We start from the raw sequence: 18850 nt of genomic DNA, 5'->3' as shown, positions 1-18850 counted from the left end.
ACAACTTTTTTTTCAAAAAAAACAATAAAAACGCGGATTCTTACATTTATATAACAATAACCAAATATTTTTTTTTAAATTATTGTTATACAGAATATCCCATATAATACGCAACCCATCAATCACTGATCCATGAAATTTCAAAAGTCAAGCTTACTCGTTACTGAAATGGACTCGTCCAACATCTGAACATCGCAGCGACGCAGTAGAACACTACCGATAGTAACAAAAATGCAATCATAACGTTCAGTGTATTGCTAGAGACAAGATGGTGTTTTCGCTAGATGAACGTGTTTTCATTGTTGAGTCGTAGTTCAGTACGAAATCAGCGGTTCCAGTGCAAGATTTGTTTCGCCATAAGTATCCAGATAAATCAGCTCCTAACAAAACATCAGTATTAAGGTTAGTCGCAAAATTTAGAGAGACCGGTTCTGTTAATAACAAGGAACACAAAACATCTGCGAGTGTTGAATACAGATACAGTCACTGAAATCAAAGACCGATTACTCGCCTCGCCAAATAAATCGATCAGACGTTTGTCTGCTGAAATTAATTTGTCTAAATCAACTGTTCATCGGGCGACCAAACGATTACAATTACGACCTTATCGCATTCAAACGGTTCATCGACTTCTTGAGCCCGACAAAGAAAAACGGCTACAATATTGTCAACGGTACCGTCGATTTCTGCGTGAGGGAATTAACGTTATGGATTTTTTATTTTTCACAGATGAAGCACGGTTTCGTTTGGATGGCTACATAAACAGCCAAAACAGTAGAATTTGGAGCGCTGAAAATCCCCACGTTTATCACGAAAAACAATTACACCCGCAGAAGTCGGGCGTGTGGTGCACGATATCGCGGAAGAAAATAATCGGTCCTATTTTTTTCGAGTACACCATTAATGCAGAACGATATCAGGATATTTTATTTCAGTTCATCGCACTGTTGGAAGAGGAAGACAGACACTGCTGGCTACAACATGACGGTGCGACATCGCAGTACGCAGGTTAACTTCTGATTTCGTTGAGGAATTCTTTGGTAATCGTGTTATCGGTCGAGGCTTGTGGCCACCAAGATCTCCAGATTTGACAGCGGCGGATTTTTTTCTACGGGGTTACCTCAAAGAAAAAGCCTACAGCAACAAACCACGAACACTTGAACAGTTGAAAGTCAATATTGAACAAGCTGCATTAAATATCCAGCCACAAACTTTGAAAAAAGTTGCGAGAAACGCTGTAAAAAGAATTGAAGCTTGTATTCAAGAAGATGGCGGCCACTTCCAACATTTACTCTAAATGTAAGGTAATGGATGGTAATAATAAAAATTACATTTACACATGCCTTTTTATTATTTCAATACCTACCAATATAAGGTTGGGTTGCGTTTTATATGGTACACTCAGTATTTATTACAGAAATATATGTCTTTAAATTATTACAAAATACGACAAAAATAGGTGAACCTGGAACTGTTGTAAAAATTGATGAGTCTTTGTTTTCTAAAAGAAAATATAATAGAGGACAAATGTTACCACAATAGTGGGTTTTTGAAGGAATTTCGTGAAACAAAAAAATGTTTCATGTATGCTGTTCCTGTGAGAACAAAGGAATTACTAATTTCTATAATTGTATCATGGTATCGAACCAGATGCTAAAATCATATCAGATTTATAGAAAACATACGATTGTACAGAAGATTTAGAAGGTATGAATTAAATACTTACAGGAATGACGATAGAAAAAAACGAGTCTTCATTTTCAAAAAGAAAGTACAGTAGAAGCAGAATTCTTACAAATCAGTGGATATTTGGAATTATCTGCAGATAAATTATAAATATAATTAACCATACTTAACCTACGCTCGCTTCGCTCGCTAATCTAAACTAATTACAAACATGATACAGTAAATCATACCGAAAACTTTCTTGATCCAAAAACAGGTGCACATATCCAAAGTATTGAAAGTTTATAGAGGCCAGCTAAAAATCGCAATAAGAAGAAATATGGCACTAATGGATTATTGGGAGATTATTTTAATAAAAAGTATGTTTTAGAGGTTAATTTGGTTATTAAAAATCGGGTTATTTGGTTACTTTCTGAAAAAAAAAGAAGAAAAATAGTGGCACCCGCTTACCGAAAAAAGACCAAATTTTTTTCACCAGTAATTAGAAATAAAAAAAAAGGTCCTCAATTTAGGAACAGGTGTTTGTAATTTGGAGAGGTGTCTAAAATACACTAAACTATATGACAAAAGGGTCAAAACATACAGATTTTATCGCTCTAACAAGTTGTATACCTTGCTTTTCTTCATACCTGAATAAGTTGCGCATCTCATTTTAGCAAGCAACTCGACTGGTGGTGTTCCTGCTATAACAAAGACTGCCTCAGTTGAGACAGTTCTGTATGCGGAGCACGCTCTCAGGGCCATATGAACTCTTTAACCCTAAAAAAAGGCAGTCTCTGTGATTGCCTTACTGAAAAATTTGGATTCCTGCCAAAATAAACTTTTAACCACTTTCTTCCTGTGATTTCGAATGTTTTTGAAATGTTATGGTTATATTCATTCAGTGAAGCTAATTTGAACGCCATTGCACGCACATCTCTAGCAGTTAATCCATATAATTTATTTTCAATAATGGTACAGTATTTTTCAGTCCTGTATTTGATCAAAGCTGACTATCTACCAATAAATCTAGTCGTAGTCGTAGTAGATCCTTCTTTGTTATTGGAAATTTTTAGTTAACGCTCTAACGTTGTTTGGGGCAAATTGAAAATCCAAGCAGCTTTAAAAGATCTCATTTCCTTATTTTTCACTTAACAGCAGATTCCATTCTTTCAGATTCCATTATTTTCTATAAACCATTTGTAAATAAAGAAATGTGATAAAACTTTCAAAAATGTAAGGTAAGCGCAATTCAGAGCTCCCCAAATTAGGCAACACGACACCTCCCCGAATTGGGACACACCATCTGTTAAAATATAACCTGTAATTTTTCCTCAGTACGTTAAAGCAAAGAAATGGAAATCAAACCTGCTTGTTATTTCACTAAATAGCTATGTAGAAAAGAAAAATATCATCCTACTCAAAATATCATTTACTATTTGGGAGATACAGGTGAACAACATAAAAACGAACCCATGATGAAACCGCTACCCAACACTATTTATGAAAGACTCTCACACAACTAGCGCGACTAGTGGATGTACGTGTTACTACTGATTGTTGCTGCCGGAACCGGTGAGCCGACCTGCCATACCGAACGTACTACCGGTAGGTGGGGAAGCTTATTACAGTGGCAAGGACACTCCCCTTTTTTCTCTTTCTTTCTTTTTCCTGTTTAGCCTCCGGTAATTACCTTTCAGATAAAACTTCAGAGGATGATATGTATGAGTGTAAATGAAGTATAGTCTTGTACAGTCTCAGTTCGACCATTCCTGAGATGTGTGGTTAATTGAAACCAACCACCAAAGAACACTGGTATCGACGATCTAGTATTCAAATCCGTGTAAAAATAACTGACTTTACTAGGAATTGAACGCTGGAACTCTCGACTTCCAAATCAGCTGATTTGGGAAGACGCGTTCACCACTAGACCAACCGGTGGGTTAAGGACACTCCCCTAGGCTGAATAGTACTTGATTGTTAAGCCGGTCCAGGGAAGCAGAAGAACAAACAAAAAAAATAAAAAAAATAACTAATGTTATTTTATTTTTTTTTAGAAGTTTAATTTGCTTCCACAATTTTACCTATTAATAGAAGGCTATTCATTTTAGTCTAAAATAGTAATTCAACGTATATTCCATATTGGTACCTATTGTTCTGCATTAAATAATACATTATTATCTTTTACTACTATTTATTAACTTTATTTACATCAATTTTCTCAGAATTAAATTCACATTATTTAACTGATAATTTTTTTTTAAACAATTTTAGTTCTTTTACGACAAAACTAAAAATCTGTGTTTTTCAAGTTAACTATTTTATAACACCCTATTTCGTAGAAAATAATAGCTATACAGTTCTGGAATCCACTTTTTTAGTTTTTTTTTTTTTTGTCAAACATCATAAGAAACCATTAAATTCGCCCCTTAATTAACCTTTCCGGAATTTCAATGGGGCTTCATTTCAGCAGACGAGCAAAAATCGGGGTGAAATCTTTCACTAGCCGTAACTCGCTAACGAACCGTTTTCGACCTATGTTTATATGAACCTTTTTCATTATTCTATTGAGAAAAATTCGCCTATGAAGTTTAGCAAAATTCTGCTGTGACAATCTGTATTCATTTTTTTGGTAAATGCTTTATATCATGGTTAGAAGTAATTTTATTTATGGTAACAATTTTTCACTTTAAATTTCTCCAACCATTGTTTGTAAAATCGTTATTGGTAATATGAATTACAATAAAATGAAAAAAAAATCTGTTTTTTGCTTTTATTTTTTTTTTAATGAAATACCTTCACATATTAAAAAATAAATGAAAAATGTTAACGTTTCAAGTAGAATTAAACGCAGCATTAATTTTTTTCAAAATTGTATAAATGATTTTTTGAGAAATATTTCAAAATAGTGGTCGAAATTTAAAAGTAAGTTAATAATCTTTAAATTAACAAAAAAGTGGTTTAACTTTACAATAAGAAAAGAAGGAGAGAGAGAAATTTAAAGATGAAAGAGGAAAGAAAGTGATTAGTAGTCCTAAATCAAATTGTATGTATTCAAGTAAATATCGAATTACTGTGTAATTAATTGCTCCTATCATTAGTTACTATTGTAACCAATTGCAGCTTCGTAACCTTCCTTTAGCCCCTCTATTCACGATAAGTAAGCCCCATACTGATTCCATGACCCGGATATATTCTGCTAATGTATTAATCTTATCCAAAATTAATCAAGTTTTTAGTGATTATTCAAATATTATCTACCTTTATATATATATATATATATATATATATATATATATATATATATATATATATATATATTCTAAATATAAATTAATATTTATGCTGCTGAAAAACAAGATTAAATAAGCTGCTCAAAAATTGTGTTTATATTTTTTTATTTTTAAATTTAGGTAGCCATTTAGGTAGCACAAAGGAAAGATGATATAAATAAAAGCTGAAAACACAACTGTGGGTTGTTTCTGATGCACGGCTTACACACACATAATTTAAGATTTACATTTTATTTAAATATAATTTTTTTCGTTTATTTAATTCAATGAATTTAACTATAGCGCGCACGCATACCGTATTTAATTACCGCGGGTGTGGCGGTACTAGCGGCAACAGTCGACACTAAGTAAATTAATGTAATTTCACAACTTACATAGAACAAATTTAGCTTGTACGAACAGCAAGCTGGTATAGCCACGAGGCTTAACGCACTAGGTACCAAATCAAATGGGCGATCGAGTTCGAGACCCAACCAGACGGAGTTACTATTTTACACTTTAAATATTATTCATTTATTTAATACTACCGCTCAGCTGGGACGTCACAACATTGCAGACGACTACAACAACATATTTTGGGGTGGGAGTGCGATTTTGCAAAAACGTTTTTCTTAAAATATTATCATTTTTTAATTGTTAACAAATGTGTCTATGAAAAAATATGGCTTTAATTAGGCGAAATCTTAAGATACTGAGAGTGTCCTTGCTTTGCAGCCTTACCTCCATTGAATTTGATTTTATCAACTTGATTTTGGGTGTGTAATCTTCATGTGAATATCTAGAAACCGATTTCTAATTTTTTTTTGAAATTCTTCCTTTAAATGGGTGAAGAAAAATAAAAAAATTCGAACAATGATTCGAAATTTGATTTTGCAAATTTTCCCAATTTTCGATTATTCTAAACGAGATATTCACTCGATATAGTCTTCAAAATACTCTTCAAATAAATATCTAAAAACCATTCTCGGATTTTTTGAATTTTATTATTTTAAGGGGTAAGAAAGCATGAATTATTTTTTACATTTTTGCCTTTTTACCCACGATGGAACGGAGACGGCATATGCGTTTGGGGTAAGAGGTTGTCTGTGAGTGTGTGTGTGTGTGTGTGTGTGTGTGTGTGTATCTCTGCTAACATTTTCCTGAAAAACTACTGGACCGATTTCGATGCGGTTTTTTTGCATTACTTAGGTATCACTTCAGAACAGGTACTAAATATGTTTTACGGTTATAGCCCACCAAGGGGCGCTGTAGTAGATGTGTTTCTCTAAAACGGCTGAGCCGATTTTGATGCGGTATTTTGCACTACATCATCTCATTGCATAGGTATCACTTTACAGCAGGTTCTTAGATTAGTTTTACGGTTATAAGCCACCAGGAGGCGCTGCAGTAGTTTCTTTAAAAAGGCTTTTGAATATTTCTAAGTCTTTCCAATTCATTTTTTTTACTTAACGTGTATTTCGTTGTGGTTTTCTTTAATCTTGTTTACTTGTAAAGGCTGAGGAGGCCTTTACAGTTATTATGTGAGATTTCGTTTTAATAATCAGATAACGCTTTTAGTTGTTATAGTTCATTGTTACATGCTACCACTGTTGAATCAATCTTTATGATATTTGGTAACATTATAATGGTAATTTATGTTTATAATTCTGATTATGTATTTCGCGTATAACATAATCAGAATAAGCACAGGGGAGTCCACAGGGCAAAGTCTCCTGGCGAGCAAAGCAATCTCTGACCGGCTACACACCACGTGACCGCGACGGGATATATGTATGTATATATATATTTATTTATTAGTACTCCCTATCGCTGCATTTCCCATGCTATATGCGTGCAGAACTTCAAAAATTGGAAAAAGTCTTTTAATAATTATGTGTAAGCAGTTACTTTGAGATTTATCGTTATTCACATCAAAGCGAATAAAATATTTTTTTTATTATGTGTTCCTAAAATCAAATTTCTAATGAAACCATGAGATTATTAAACTTATTCAAGAACTACTTTTCTCACAGCACAGAAACACCAGGAGTTTCATCATTCGATTTTTTGCATGGCAATGATTACATTTTTTAATCGTGTTACCTATCTGAATATCTTTCAAATTTAGAAAGTAAATTTCAGAGTGATAATCAAATGTTGATTTATGATCTAACATATTTCTCTAAATTTAAACTCGATTTTGAGCCGGACGTATATGTTGCTCTTTATGAATGCTTTGGCGCAGATACTAGTTGTCTACGATCATGAAATTTTCATGATTATGAAAATATAAATACCAAATTTTTAATCGAATCTATGTTAATTATGTATGCCTTACTCTGATGGAATTTCTTAATTCAGTATATAAAAAAAAATCTACAGTGGTACTTTGCTCGCGTAAGAATGAGTGCTCGCGGGTCGCCGCCGAATTATAAAATGACATTACATTTTGTAAATTACTATAATAACTACCTGAATAAATCGATATTAATATCGACCGATATAGAAGACAACTGCATTAAATTTAGCAAAAGGTTTAACAATTTGTTCAGCTTATTTCTTTTTTTTTTTATAAACGACTTACCAAATTGTGAAATTGGTTGTAAATATTCCGGTGTCATAAAAAAGCCTTTAAGTTAAAATTTCATAATTATTATTTCAGTATTGTTCACGGTTATCAGGAACGAACGATAAAGACGTTGTTTCTTTGTAATAGTGAGATATAAATATGCGAGCGGCACATACACGCACGTGAGTATGTTACAATAGCCGGTTCAAGCGCTAGTCTGGGTCACTAGAATGTGGGAGTTTGTTTGTTCTGTCGCGGTGTCAGAGGAGTTAGTTGTCTTTATCGCAGGAAAGAAGTGTTATTAAATAGTTGTGATGTTATATGATCTTGGAGCGGTGGCCGGTTCTAGAGCGCAATGATTTTGAAGAGTGGCCGGTTGTGACGTCATATGGAAGGTTGTAGTGTTTGATCTGACAGAGGCGCTGCCTGGGGGAATTGGTAGCCTTTATCTCCTGTAGACTATCGAAAAGAATAGTTGTTATTTAATAGTTGTGATGTTAAACGACCTTGAGGTATGGCTGGTTCTAGTGAAGTGACGTCATATGTCCTTGAACTGTGTGTACCGCCGACATATACTGTGACGTCACCAGAACCGGTATCGAATGGCCAAGTGCACCTCCGTACCGCGACCGATGCAATAGCATAAACGTGTCGCAACTTCCATCCAATTATAACAGGAGCAGTCATGAAGTTTAAACGTGTATTACTGCTGGATACATCCCTAAGCAAACGTGCTAGACCAGAGCTTTGTGATTCGATAATATACAATTATGTAGCGAAACCACCTCAAAAATATAATATAGAATTATATATGTATAAAAATCTTATATCCGATAAAAAAGATTTTGTTCCTTTCTTGATAGTGTAATGGAAGATATTAAAAGTCTGCTGATGGTTTCAGTTAAAAGGACGGGTTCAATTAGGTTTAATCTCGTTTTGGAGTGTACATTTTATATTCGGGAAACAAATTTTATATGGAAACAAGGAGATATAGAACTTTATAACGTTGGTGTTGACATCGAAGTGAAAAGCGTAAGCGGTTTAGATGACTCGTTTATAAATGCATTACGTTTATTTTGTGTATGTATGTGAAGAATACAGAACAATTAGTTTAACTAGTCATGCATCAAAAATCTTAACTAGAATTTTATACAGAAGAATTGAGAGGAGAGTGGAAGAAGTGTTAGGAGAAGACCAATTTGGTTTCAGGAAAAGTATAGGGACAAGGGAAGCAATTTTAGGCCTCAGATTAATAGTAGAAGGAAGATTAAAGAAAAACAAACCAACATACTTGGCGTTTATAGACCTAGAAAAGGCTTTCGATAACGTAGACTGGAATAAAATGTTCAGCATTTAAAAAAAATTAGGGTTCAAATACAGAGATAGAAGAACAATTGCTAACATGTACAGGAACCAAACAGCAACAATAAAAATTGAAGAACATAAGAAAGAAGCCCTAATAAGAAAGGGAGTCCGACAAGGATGTTCCCTATCTCCGTTACTTTTTAATCTTTACATGGAACTAGCAGTTAATGATGTTAAAGAACAATTTAGATTCGGAGTAACAGTACAAGGTGAAAAGATAAAGATGCTACGATTTGCTGATGATATAGTAATTCTAGCCGAGAGTAAAAAGGATTTAGAAGAAACAATGAACGGCATAGATGAAGTCCTACGCAAGAACTATCGCATGAAAATAAACAAGAACAAAACAAAAGTAATGAAATATAGTAGAAATAACAAAGATGGACCGCTGAATGTGAAAATAGGAGGAGAAAAGATTAAGGAGGTAGAAGAATTTTGTTATTTGGGAAGTAAAATTACTAAAGATGGACGAAGCAGGAGCGATATAAAATGCCGAATAGCACAAGCTAAACGAGCCTTCAGTAAGAAATATAATTTGTTTACATCAAAAATTAATTTAAATGTCAGGAAAAGATTTTTGAAAGTATATGTTTGGAGTGTCGCTTTATATGGAAGTGAAACTTGGACAATCGGAGTATCTGGGAAGAAAAGATTAGAAGGTTCTGAAATGTGGTGCTATAGGAGAATTTTAAAAATCAGATGGGTGGATAAAGTGACAAATGAATAGGTATTGCGGCAAATAGATGAAGAAAGAAGCATTTGGAAAAATATAGTCATCCTGGAATAGTCGCTTTAATATTGGAAGGACAGGTAGAAGGGAAAAATTGTGTAGGCAGGCCACGTTTGGAGTATGTAAAACAAATTGTTGGGGATGTAGGATGTAGAGGGTATACTGAAATGAAACGACTAGCACTAGATAGGGAATCTTGGAGAGCTGCATCAAACCAGTCAAATGACTGAAGACAAAAAAAAAAAAACGTTTATTTTGTGATAAGGCTTTTAGATCAACAAAACATTTATCTGATTAGTGTCAGTTGCTTACTCATCCGAATAAATGTAAAGTGTAAAGGGTACGTTTATCGGACGAAGGTAAATTGAGAACGAGTTTTACGGTAATGATAATGTGCGGAAATCTATAAAAATCAGACTAAATATATGTCAAGCTGCACTATTTAGTACTGTTGAAAATGCGTTCGATCACAGTCTGGTAACATATTACTACAGCAATTCGGTGGATTAAAAGACATGTACATACTCATGCAAAATTTAAAACAAAATATCGTAGACCTCCTGACCGAAACCCTTCATCATGAAAAATCACTCAAGTTCAACCAATTCTTGGAATGTACATATGAACGATTTCGATTAATGATAAACAGAAATGACGATAACGTAACATAGATACAAACTTCATAACACAAGAGATTACCGTTCATAGTAAAACGATTTAAACGAAGCACTTGATAATGCGATTGATAAATTATTCAAGGAAGAGACGAAATTCATAGCGAAGGAAAGCGGCTGGAAACTTCTTTCTATAGATGGTTTTATTCGTACGCGTAAAGATATATTTCCGCTGCTTGGTTCATCGTACATAGATTTACCAGATATTATGAAACGAAAGAAAGCTGTTATGAATGTGAATAATAATGACAGCAAATGCTTTGTATGGACAATATTGAGTAAACGTTTAATCGGACGTCATCCACAACGACTAGACGAGCAATACACAGCGATAGTGAATAAATATGATTTCAGCATGTTTAAATTTTCAATTGAAAAAAAAAAACGTTGTAAAGTTTGAGGAAGCCAATAACGTTTCAGTAAATGTATACACGTTAAAGAAAAACAACGAAGTAAAACCGATAAAGGTTTGCTATATTGGAAGATTTGTTTGCTTAGGATTTCTCCCGCTACCACCCCATTCGGTCGCCCTAGCGCATAAGACCGAATGTCTGTGCCACAAACTGCTACTACTGCTGTGCTACTGAGCCTCGAAACAATTTAGCAACCAATGTCCTAACTAGCTCCTAGAGCTAACCTAAAAGCGTGAGCGGAATAAGCGTGGTACCGTACACCACTCCTTGCCTGTCCCACCGCCAACATGTCATATATAACTAAAATGGGTAGGCGCACCCCATCTATTAAAACATATATGACTATCAATAATTAAATTTATCTCGTCAAAGACAGCAATTCGCTGCCACGCCTAGACCGCTGAATGCCAGCAAAAGTACCTGTCCACCATTAAAATACTTGGAGCCATAATCTGGCTGGTAGCCAGCCATATTTCTCGGTTAGCTTCCTACAGCAGCGCGGTAGGAGTCTTTTCCCTTAAGCAAACTACTGTTGTCGGTTGAACATAGCAACCGCATCAAGAAACTTCCACAAGGTCCGACAATGCGGCTCTCGCCACATTGACTCGCCGCTTGTGAGTGGCCAATTGGATATTGAAAGATTGAATCACTTCGATCTACTGTACATAAAGAACGAGAAATCTAGTCGTTACTGTTACATATCAGACTTCTCACGTCTGATCAGTTCGCAATTAACAAAAGATGATCATAGAGTAATTATCTACAAACGCTGTTTCAGGTTCTTCCGTAAAGATCAAAATAGTGATAGAATTTAAAAGTCTATTCAGATTACTACCCGTACGATGACTTGAAAGGGGACATCAGTAAAATGTACAGAATGTTCATAGATTTCCAAACATCGTATTACGGTCAAAAGGAAAGCGACCTGGCATACACTTATGCAGATTTCAGAAAGGATGTACCTCTGTACGTGATCGATTGCTATCATCAGAACAAATCGCTGAAATCGGTCTTTATCGATCACCTAATGGTCACCTTTGCAACTGATAATGCCGTAACTGCAAATAGTACAGCTTATTGTGTATTAATCTACGAAACGGTTGTGAAGTTCGCGCCTTTGAATGGTGAGGTGCAGCCTATGAAATAGGGTCAGACTGCCTGCCATGTTACACCCCGATGTAACGTAACTTATATGTATAATTGATACGTACTACACATTATAGACCCACTGTAACAGATATATAATGCTCGATCTAAAGGATTATTTCTGCCGTCGTTTTAATGCTATCGCTAAGGCAAACAAATCAAGTACACCGACAAAAAATCCTAGAGAAATGATTGTTGCTAAGCCGTACTTAATCTTAGAAATGAAAACGGTAAAAAATCGACAGGGACGTTCTCTGTTATCCACTGTAGATGGTGACACTGAGAGGCAATTTAACATATTCCTTCCGATTAGATACGCTAATGCCTTCGATGATGAGGAATTACTGCAGTTTAAAACTTTAGAAAAAAAGTTGATTTACAACGATATGTTTAATAGGTTACATCCGATTCTATTTTTTAAATGTGAATACAATAAATGAATTACATCATCAGTCTTGCAACTCGTTTATGCTATTGTATCGGCCGCGACTCGGAGATGCATCTCGCCATTCGATACCGGCTCTGATGACATCACAGCAATATATCGGCGATAACACAGTTCAGGGTCATATGACGTCACTGCACTACAGCCGGCCACTGTTTCAAGGTCACATGACGTCACAACTATTTAATAGCAGTTATTCATTTCGATAAATTGTATAGTCTACCGAAGGTAAAGGCTACCAACTCCCCCCAGGTACCGCCACTATCACCGTGAGAGATTAACAACCTCCCAAATGACGTCACTGCGCTAAAACCGGCCACCGCTTCAAGGTCATAACATCACAACTATCTGACAGCACCTCTTTCCTGAGATAAAGGTTTGTTTTTTAACAGTTGGAAGAACCCCATTTCCGAGCGCCGAAGCAGTGTCGGACTCGATAACAGGTTCTGCAAGATAGTAAAAAAGGCGTATGTATTCCTGCGCACTACCGACTAAACCTCCATCCCTGGCAACCCGCCTCTCCAAAAAAAAAAAAAAAAAAAAAAGGAATAGCTGGTAAAGCATTACTTCAGGAGGGGTATCATTCAGATCCAGCACAAAACAACATCAAACACACTTGAACCAAATAAACAACACATATGCATCATCCGCGTACAGACACACGCACACCAACTCTCGCAACACTCATACTTACCATACGCATACTTACATGCCATCAGCTTTAGCTAGGAAGTGAGGGAAGTCCTCGAGACCCCAGCAGGTAGAGTGACCGCAGCTTCATTGCATCCAGTCGACCCCCACAAGATCGGGGGACTCTCTAGACACTCGCCCGCACCGGGACACCAAGGCCTCTACTTAACCTGTGGTTTTCTTCCACAGAACGTAATTTCTCCACAACTGCTTTAGCATATCGGCTACCTACTCCCAAGCCACTGCCTCTGACACCGCGACAGATCAAATACTATAACCTCCCATAACTCATTTTCATAATAAACTACTCGCGCGCGCGTGCGCACAAACACACACACATATATATATATATATACACGCTTTATACCATAGTGTTCTTCTTTCATAAAGTATTTTTCCTGACTAGCCCACATGAAAATCCTTAAATTCCCCCAAATAATCATATCTGATATTAATTCTTATGTTATCCTTTGCTTGTTTCTACAGTATAATAGAACCTGTAATTGTGCTGTGGTAAATTATCTATTTCTACATGTACTACTAGAAAATACTCATTTATCATAAATGATCACACTTGAAGACATGTTTCTAAAACTATTAAAATAAAAATATTTTGTAAAAACTCCTGAATCAAATTTTTATTTTATAAAATATTTTAATCTATTAAGTAAAATAATATTAAAATTTGTAAGAAGAATAAGGTTGACTTTGATTGATTGCATACTTTACTCATTGTTGTTTGGGTCAAGTAAGAATAATTCATACTAAAAGAAAAAAACTGAAAGGATAGGCGTCGCATTAAATAAATATGTATGAACTAAAGAGGAAAAAACAAATAATATGACAGTATTAATGAGGAAAGAAGTGCAGGAAGGGGAACGTTGTTAAACTGAATAAAAAAAAAAAATAAAGATAGTTAAAAAGAGACAGCTTTTATCTGAATATGTCAGGAAATAGTGTTTTCAACTAGGAAATACATTCATTAATTTTCTATATATAGTATTTTATTTTATATTTTTATGTAGCGTATATTTTTTGAAGTCTTCATCGATCATCATGATAGAGTGGTAGCGTATTATTTATTTTTTCAAAGATCTGGGTTCGAAACCAGGTCAGTTAAATTTTTAATTCGTTAATAATCTAATTTTTTATCAGGATTTCTGTAATTAGATACTTGTTTATGATTGGAGAAGTGAATAAATAGAGATAAATATCTTTTTAATTTTTTCTATTAAGATAAACAATTATACGATATAATTCATTTCAACTAAAATAGAAGAAAACTATTTTTTTTTAAATTTAAAAAATATATAAATTAAAAAATTTTGATAAATTTTATAATACATTACATAAATCACATCGTTATAGGATAAATTATAAGATAAAAAAAAGCTGATAAATGTGGGATGTTTCTGATGCACAGCTTAACTTAAAATATTTATAATTTTATTTAAATATAATAATTTTTCATTTAATTAAATGAATCAAACTAAAATGCGCAGGCGTACCATATTTATTTCGCGCAGATGTGGTCAGCACTAACTAAAAACTAATGTAATTTCACAATTTGCATAGAAAAGATTTCGCTTGTACAGTTGGCAGACTGATATAGCCACGAGGCTTAACTGACCAGGTACCAAGTCAACCAGGCAATCTGGTTCGTGACCCAGCCATATTGAGTTACTTTTTTTTCACTTGAAATATTATTCATTTATTTAATTTTATCACTCACTTGTGACGTCAGAACATAGCAGACGGTTATAACAGGTATATGTCATTGTTACCAATCTTTGAAATATTAATGAAATTAAGTAAAATAAATAATAAGATTTAAAGTTGAAAAAAAAAATTTGGTCGGCAACTCTGTGGAATTTCAAATTACCTGATCCAACAGGACGAGGGAAAAGGAAATTTCTCACAGAGAAATTTGCTATTCCAAAATAGCAAACTGCGACACTAGCGCTACTTGTGTTAAGAGGGGGTACTATTGACTCAGTATGCTCACTTAGCCACTAGTTTAGAGTATTTTTTTGGGGTGGGGGTGCGATTTTACAAAATGTTTATGCAAATATTGTTATTTTTTAATCGTTAACAAATGTGCCTAAGAAAAAATTTTCTTAATTAAGAGAAATCTCAAGATACTGAGGCTGGACTTGCTCTGTAGCCCCTCACCCCCTTCATCTTTTAAGTTGAAAATTTAATGTCATTAATATAATCTATTAATTATATAGAAGTAATCTGACCAAGCCTGGTCAAAATTGATTCCGTAGTTCTGGAGATAAACAGTGAGTTACTGGTCAAAATCGAAAACACACACATACATACAAGCATTAACATCGAGAAAATTTTTATCCGGTTTATTGGGCTCCTTAGGTATCAAAACATCAAGATCTGGTGAAAACCAGATATGACCAAATTGGACGATTATAATACTTTCCCTTCTAAAGTTATAGCTCTGCTATAGCACTATCTAGACGGAAAAGTAATAAATGTAATTAAAGTCCATATATCCCCCCTATATTAAAACATGGAAAGAAAAATGTTGAAAATATTAAAATTGTAATAACTCGAGACCTAACTGATCTACTGGGATGAGCAATGACTTAAAACAGTTGGAAAATCAAGTCACATCTAATGAGGCCTCGTTCATGATATTTCCTCAACTCTTGAGTCGAAATATATGAATATTGTTAATCCTAAATCATGAACATTTTAAGAAAAATGCTAAAATGTTGGCTTCAAAGCAGCCAAGGTGCGCAGCACTAATCAAAATTACAACAAAACATTTCATATTTCAGAACCCACTATTAAAAATTATTTTGAACATATATTTATGTACATGTTGTATGGGATGCGGATAATTTTTTTTTTTAATTCATTTAAATAACAATAATAAAATTCAAGAGTAATATTATTTATGTAAATGAGTATCATTTAATTTTACTTAAATAAATTGATGGGAAGATTCTTCAAATAGTTCAATACTTTATTAAAAATGGCAATCTAAGCATAATACCCTTCCTAGCTGAAGTATTGTGTTGAATTATCAGAAAACAGTTTTGTTTGGTTTGGTAAAGGTGGATTTTGTTATTTTTGGAGGATAAGGGACCATTCATTTTAACAAAGATTGCACATTCATAAACACAAAGATATGTTAAATGTTATTTATTATTTCAACCAGTTTTTTCGAGCTTGCTGCCAGATCTGAGTGTTAATGTGTGTGTGTGTGTGTGTGTGTGTGTGTGTGTATAGGTAACTGCAGTTACTGCTACTGGCTTGCCAGGCCTGTAGCTGCAAATATAAGTGTAGATCTACTGGTAAACATGTAGTCCTGAACAGACTCAGGTTGAGAACTCCTGAAGATGTGTGGTAGATTAAAACCCAACTACTAAAGAACATCTGTATCCACAGTCTAGAATTTAAATCCATATAAAAGCAACTGCCGTTACAAGAACCTTAGAACTCTACACTTTGAAAATCAGCTGATTTTGTGATGACAAGTTTAGCCACTTGACTACTCTGGTGGATTGATAAGTTAAATTTAATTATCTAAATATCGTTTACACTGTTCATAATTATGGGGGTCAGAAAATGATCTGATGGCCCATTTTTGTATCTTAAAACTCTTTCTGATTTTTGAGGGAGCCTAAGAGATGACATATTTTATTCCGAAATAATAAGTATTTAATAAAGATGACAAGCTTATCATTTTATTAAGGTGTTTCAAAGCAAAACAGTACGATTTGATCTTGCTACAAACAAAATTAATTTCATCATCTCACGTCAACTTGTCTAATAAAATATCCAAAGATTTCACTTTATGGGAAATAAAAATACTATTGTTATCTTTAATATGAAATCTATTAGGTTTTTCACTCTGTAAATTAGCAACATGCAATGGCTTCATCTTCTTTTCTTTGATCTTAAAACAAAATCTATGTGAAGAAACAGCATGTGATAAATAGTATTCTATACATAAATTGAAACTGTCGACAGTGATCCGGACACAGTATCAATTGTAGGTGTGCATTTTACATAAATGTAAATCCACCTTAAAGGCTTTCATTTTAGTTTTTATAACTAAAATTTAAGGTATATTTTAAACTAATTACAGGTATAGCTTTAAGTTTTTAGTTTTAGTTTTAATTTTAGTATTATAAACGATTTAAAAGAAGATTTATTACAAAAAGAAAAAAATAGTTAAATATTTATTAGTACAGCAACCAGAAGAAACATTATAAAAAAATTTACAGAACATTATTGAAAAGACAAGATGAATTTAATTTTAAAAATGCTTAGAAATTTGTTTTTTTTTAGATTATATAAAAATCAAAGGTATTATTATTATTATGTAATGATGAAATTGTAACAATTTCTTTTAATAAACCTGAATAATAAATTGTTCTATTTTTAACACACGCCACCTTCATTGCTATATGTATGCAATCTCACAATGCACATTTCATAACGCCAGCTTCATAAAAACTATCATTCTGTGGGCTTTTAATACGATTTGTAGAATCTGACTTGACTATCTTGCCTGAATTACAAATAATTTTTATAAAATTTATGAAAATTTAAAACTGTTTTCTAAACAGTTAATTATTTGAATTTGTTGGTTATTAGAATTGTTATTTCTATTTTACAAGGATTAGGAGGTTTGATTTATCTAACAGAAATTTTATCTGTTATAACAAATGTTGCAGATGGATAGGAAACAAAATTTTCAGGCTGGTCCATAGGCAGCCCCCTCCACCAAGTAACATCCATGAATCCTCAGTATGGTCCTAGTATAATCAGAGCTACACCAATTCCTTTTCCTAAAATGGGAATAAAGAATAACGGATAAGGAAGAAAAGATAAAACATAACAATCTGTCTTTTGAGAAACAATCCTTTTCTTTTTCTGTTTAGCCTCTGGAACCACCTTAAGGTAAGGTCAGGGGATGGATGAGTATAATATGTACGAATGTAAATAAAATGTAGTCTCACACAGTCTCAGGTCGACCATTCCTGAGATGTGTGGTTAATTGAAACCAAACCACCAAAAAACACTGGTATCCATGATCTTGTATTCAAATCTGTATAAAAGTAAATGCATTTACCAGGATTTCAATCATAGAACTCTCAACACTGAAATCAACTAATTTGTCAGATCATGATTTAAATCATGATTCAAATCAATGATTTAAATCATATTCGATGATTCAATCGATCATTCAATCAATGATTCAGATCATGATTGTCAAATCAACACCTTTTTTTCTTTATCTATTTAGCCTCTGAAACCACCATCATTATTACTTCAGAGGACACATTTCTGAGATGTGTAGTTAATTGAAACCCAACCACCAAATAACATTGGTATCCACTAGATATTGTGGACACCGGCGTTATTTGGTGGTAAAAGTAACTGCCTTTACTAGGACTTGAACCTTAGAACTCTGAACATCAAAATCAGCTGATTTGCGAAAAGTTCACCACTACACCAGCCTGGTAGGTTTTGGAGAAACAAGAAACAATCCTACCCAAATGAAAGCTCACATCCTTCCTTAGGCGGCAGACTCACCTACCATTTTTATTCAACCAAGAGATCAGGCCATCTATATCAGATGTGTTAGTTTGTTGATTAATATACTTTTCATAGATGTAAAATGCTGAAAGTTACTAAAATTCAAAATAATCATTTAAGAATTTAATTATTTTCAGGATTACTAAAAAATACCAATCGTTATTTCAAAAGGTTTTATAGCATTCCACTTAAATGTTTAATTATCACTGAAAACATTGTCACTACTTTTGTATACGTAAACCAGTTTCAGTTAACTTTACTTTCTTTTAGCTAAAAGTATTTCTTTCCCACTCCTGCCCTAATAACATCA

The sequence above is a fragment of the Lycorma delicatula genome, chromosome 11 (assembly GCF_047948215.1).
Source record: "Lycorma delicatula isolate Av1 chromosome 11, ASM4794821v1, whole genome shotgun sequence".
Taxonomy (NCBI): domain Eukaryota; kingdom Metazoa; phylum Arthropoda; class Insecta; order Hemiptera; family Fulgoridae; genus Lycorma; species Lycorma delicatula.
This window is presented reverse-complemented; position numbering follows the sequence as displayed.